A 5,210-nucleotide genomic window follows, 5' to 3' on the forward strand; every position below is an offset into this window, starting at 1 on the left:
GGTGCCGCCGCGGGCGCCCGGCCCCGGGCAGCGGCTGCGGCCGCTGGGGGCCTCCCGTCGGGGCGGCAGGTGGGCGCCCCGCGGGCGGGCTGGGGCGCGGCGCCGGGCGCGGGCCGGGGCGCGCGCGCGGCGGGGCTCTGCCTCCGTGCCTGCCGGCAGCCCTGCCCGCTGCTGCGCCCGCTGCCCGGCGCGGACCAGACTGTCAGCGCCGCCCCAGAGCCGGGATGCGGCGACGGCGGCGGAGGGAGGCGGGCGGCCGGGGGGGCGGGCCGGGGGCGGGCCGAGGATGGGGTTACCTGGGCGGGCCCAGCGGCCCGGGACACCCCCCGGGGGCGGGCCGGAGCGGCGGCGGCCGCGGCCGCCCTGGCCCGCGGGACTGGCTTCTCCGGGGGCCTCCCCGGCCGGGCGCCCGAGAGGACTTGGGGCCGGAGCCCGCTCCAGGCACGCCTGGCTGCGCGTCGCCTAGCTCGGCCGGGCTAGAGGCGCGGCGACCCAGCTGCCCGGTCCCCGCCCGAGCCTGGGGGACAGGCGGGCACAGCTCCCCCAGCCCGCCGCTGCGGGCACTGCAGCGCCGCCCTCTCCGCCCCGCCTCGCCCCCCGCCGGCGCCTCGGAACCCGACCCCGGCCCGACCGTGGCGGACTGGCCCGAGCGCGGCTGCCGCTCGCGCGCACCCAGCCGCTTGCGCTCCGGGCGCCAGGAGCTGCGCACCCGGGCTGCGCACCAGGGAGTTCGGTGCCGCCCGGCCGCCCCCCGCCAGGCCCCTCCCTGCCTCCCGGCCGGCGCGTCCTCTTGGCTCAGCCCCTCCCTGGCGCTCACCTCCCTCCAGCCTTCCGGGAGCTGGACGGGGCCTCCCCAGCTTCGGGCAGCTTGGGACAGTGGCCGGAGACTGCCGGAATCCGAAACCTCGCTTCTGGCTGGCCACAAGATCTGGGCGCGCCCTAAGCAGCAGGGTCTTGACCGAGCCCCTTACCTCTCCAGTCCTCCGTTTTCTCCTCCAAGAAATGGACATAAGACCTGGGGGTTGTGAGGGTGGAAGGAGATTAGGGAAGGTCTCTTTTTAGCACACTCGCCAAGTCTTGCTTTGCGTTTGTGTTTTCTGTGTGCCTGTTTTATTTATCCTTCCAGATCCGGCAGATCAGCCCCTAGCTGGCACAGAGTGGGTGGCTGTAGTGTTTGTGGAATGAATGAATGAAATGAAATGGGCTGCAGCCTGTGCCTCCCTAGTGCGAAGTGCTCAGTTCCATACCTTACTGACCGGTGAGAGCTATTTGCCCGTCCCCAGGTCACGCCCTCTCCAGGTCCCTGATCTAATTGTGTCCTTCCTCACCCTACCTTAGCCTGGGTACCAGAGCCTCTCAGGGCTGGAGAGATCTCTGGTCTAAATGGGGGAAACTAAGGCCCAGAGAGGGGCAGGGAGCTGCCCACCTCACTCGGGTTGGGGCAGAGCCGTAGACCAGGCTCACACCCTCACCCCTGCCACTGTGCTCTTCACTGTTTTAGGGGCAAGAGGTTTGCTCCCACGTAGATGGTCACGTTTGGGTGCCAGGAGGGTTCCCTTCACTCCGTGGAGTCCCCTGGGCTCAGCACAGAGGAGGGACTCAGTAACCACTCGGTGTTGAGGGTGGGCAGGAGGTGGCAGGGATTTGTGGGGCTGAGCAAGAGTACAGGTGGAGGTTCACATACCATATGTCTAAATATTTGCAAGTTATAAATCAAGCCAACAAAATGTGAAATAAAATATGTTCTATTCTCCTACCTTGACAAGCACACTTTCATAACAACCTGGAAGGCTAGCTCTGAATGTAGAATTCGCAGACTCCTCAGAGCCTGCACTGGAGCGTGGTGGTGCAGGGGCCCTGTGCACACACGTGTGAACATCTCAGCCTGCACACAGAAGCTTGGACCACCCCACCCCACCTCCAAGAGAGCTGCCCCTGGCCACCCCTTGGCCACAGGGCAGGGCATATCAGCGGTGCCATCTGACCTCAGGGGTTGATCTGCAGAAGAGACCCATCCAGGTCTTGGAATTGGGCTTAGGGTCATCTGGGCAGGGAATCTCAGGGCCCTGGGCACCCAGAGTGTGACCCAGAGGGGGCACAGTCTCCAGATGACACGTCCCTTTGGCCCCATGGTCTCTTCTCCCTGTGGTGGACCAGAGTTTGGGGTCCCCAGGGCAGGGACCACTTTCACCTAAGAGCAGTACTGAATTACAGAACTCCTTTGAGCCAACATATTTACTCTTAGAGTCTCAGCGTGGTATGGTGGAAAATAATAATAATAATAATAATTTAAACAGCAACGGGCAATTATTTTAGGGTGGCCATATAATTTTCTTCCAAACCAGGACATTTTTGAGAGTGACTGGTGACTCTAACTGGAAGATTTGCTGGGGTATCAGGCATAAAGTAGGACTGTGCCAGGCAAACTAGGATGTCTTGTTTTGCTAAAATATTGAGCCCTCATATGCCAGGCGTTGTTCTAAATGCTTTACACGCTGTCACTCATTCAATCCTCACAAGAAATCGAGGAAGAAGGTACTGTTCTTTTCTCAGTTTTACAGATGAGGAAATGAGGGTTAGAGAAGTGACTTGCCCAAGGAAAGTGGTGTACCCAGTGCTGCCTGGTGCCTGGGGCTCTGGTGTTTGGGTCCCTGTCCCTCAGCACATGCCCCTGACATTTGGGGAGCTGCTGGACCTCCAGTGTCTGTACCATCAGGTGGGGACAACGTTACCTGACTCACCTTCTCCTGGGGCTGCTGGGAGACACACGTGAAGCAGTGGGTGTGAGTCCTGTGAGCTGGAAAGAGATGAGCCCAGGAGGGAGGGAGGGAACTGAGGCCCCCCGGCCAGAAAGGCACACCCTGATCGTGATAAGGAAGAGGAGAGTCCTTTGGTCTGAGTCAGTGGAAAGTCTTAATGTGAAAGTCTCTTTGAGAAAACGCTCTTCTAACTTTCAAGAGCGACTCAATTGTGAAGATATAAATAAAATTAATAACAAGTTCAATCATCAATAGCTCTGTCATATGATAATAGCAACCGTGTATCTAGTGCTTTCTGTGTGCCAGCCACTGTTCCAGATGATTTGCTCATGTTAACTCATTTCATCCTGGCCACAGCCCTAGGAAGTAGGTGCTGTTATTATTCCCATTTACATGTGGTGAAACCCAGGTGCTGCTCTAAAGTGCTTTAAGTTATATCAGTGACCCTCTGACATCGGCACTATTGTTGTTACTCCCATTTTACATATGGAGAAACTGAGGCACAGAGGGGTAAAATGGCTTGCTTATAGTAAGTGGCACAGCCAAGGTGTTCTGGGTGCTGAATGACCCACTACATTGTTTAGTAGACAAGAGTCTTCCACATATAAGGATTAATGTCTGGGTGCAGAAGGGGAAAGTCACGGGGTTTCTCTAGGCTCCTCCTGGCACTTTCTGTAAATCCTCTAGGACTGAGGTGGGGTCTCCCCGTCTGTAGCTCTTCTCTGTGTCCAGTGTGTTGAGTGCCCCACACAAATGGAATCTGAACGTGTATTGGTTGTTTCCTCTTCCTTGGTTGAAGGAAACGATTCCTTAACTTTTGGAGTGTCTTCTTTTTTTTTTTTTAATTGGCGTATCGTTGATTTACAATGTGACGAGTTACACATATATATACATATTCTTTTCCATTATGGTTTATTATAGGATATTGAATATAGTTCCCTGTGCTATACAGTAGGACCTGTTGTTTATCTATTTTACATATAGCAGTTTGTATCTGCTAAACCCAAACTCCTAACTTATCCCTCCCGATCTTCCCCTTTGGTAACCATAAGTTTGTTTTCTATGTCTGTGATTCTGCTTCTGTTTCGTAAATAAGTTCCTTTGTGTCATATTTTAGATTCCACATATAAGTGATCTCATATGGTATTTGTCTTCCTCTTTCTGACTTACTTCACTTAGTATGATAATCTCTAGGTCCATCCATGTTGCTGCAAATGGTATGATTTCATTCTTTTTTATGGCTGAGTATTATTCCATTGTAGATATATACCACATCTTCATCCATTCATCTGTTGATGGACATTTAGGTTGTTTCCAAGTCTTGGCTATTGTCAGTAGTGCTGCTATGGACATTGGGGTGCATGTTTCTTTTAGAATTACAGTTTTCTCCAGATATATACCAAGGAGTGGGATTGCTGGATCACATAGCAACTCTATTTTTAGTTTTTTTAGGAACTTCCATACTGTTTTCCATAGTGGCTGCATCAGTTTACATTCCCACCAACAGTGTAGGAGGGTTCCATTTTCTCCTGGAGTGGCCCTTTTTTGGGGGGAATTCTCCTTCTTTATTGGTAAAACTATGAAAATTCATCAAGGACAGGAAACCTGGCCAAGTTTTTAATCAGAAAGAATCACATACTGCATGTCTAAATTATTGCCAGCTCTGGGTGAGTTAGTCCAAAGCAGGGTGGTTGGCTGTGTCTCCAGCCCAGTCTTAGAAACACTGAGGAGTGGAGCAGCTGATGACTGGGATTTCCTGTTCAACTTCCCAGGTTTTTGAGATGGAGAAACCAAGGGCCTAGGCTTGTGCTCTAGAGTCTTCTTCTTCTTCTTTTTTTTTTTTTTTTAGAGCATTCTTAAACCTATACATACATTGCTCAAGGAGATAAAAAGTAGAGGGTGCCTTTCCTGCACCATCTCAGGCTTGGCTGGCTGGATCTACACTGTCACCTTTTCTAGAGCTGTCCGCCCTGAGGCCCCGTTCCAGAAGAGCACAGGAAACCTGGTCAGTCTCAGCCAGCCAGGTGTGTCTGTGTGTCCCTGGGCAGTTCCCTGCCCCTCTCTGGGCCTGGCATTTGCTTCCTAAAGACCCTTCTAGAAATCTAGAGAGGTGGTAAAGTGGAACTTTGAGTTCTCAGGAAGACCTATATTTGTTTCCAGCCCTGCCAGAACTCTTCACCAAGCTGAGCCTCAGTTTCCTCATCTGTACACTGGGGATCATAAGGGATATTGTGAGGAATCAGTGTGATTCTGTGTGTAAAGCCTTCTACGCCTGGGGCCCAGCTTCAGTGAAGGTTAGCTCTTCATCTTGTTCTATGGTTTAAATCAGAAGTCACATTCCAGTGGTCTGCAGGTGTGTTTTGCTTGGCCTGCCCAAGGTTTTTAAATATATGAATTTGTTGACAACATTTCAAGATTGGGAGATTTCACATAAGAAGCAGGATCCCCAGC

This window comes from Mesoplodon densirostris, chromosome 2 (genome assembly GCF_025265405.1).
Source record: "Mesoplodon densirostris isolate mMesDen1 chromosome 2, mMesDen1 primary haplotype, whole genome shotgun sequence".
NCBI classification, from domain to species: Eukaryota; Metazoa; Chordata; class Mammalia; order Artiodactyla; family Ziphiidae; genus Mesoplodon; species Mesoplodon densirostris.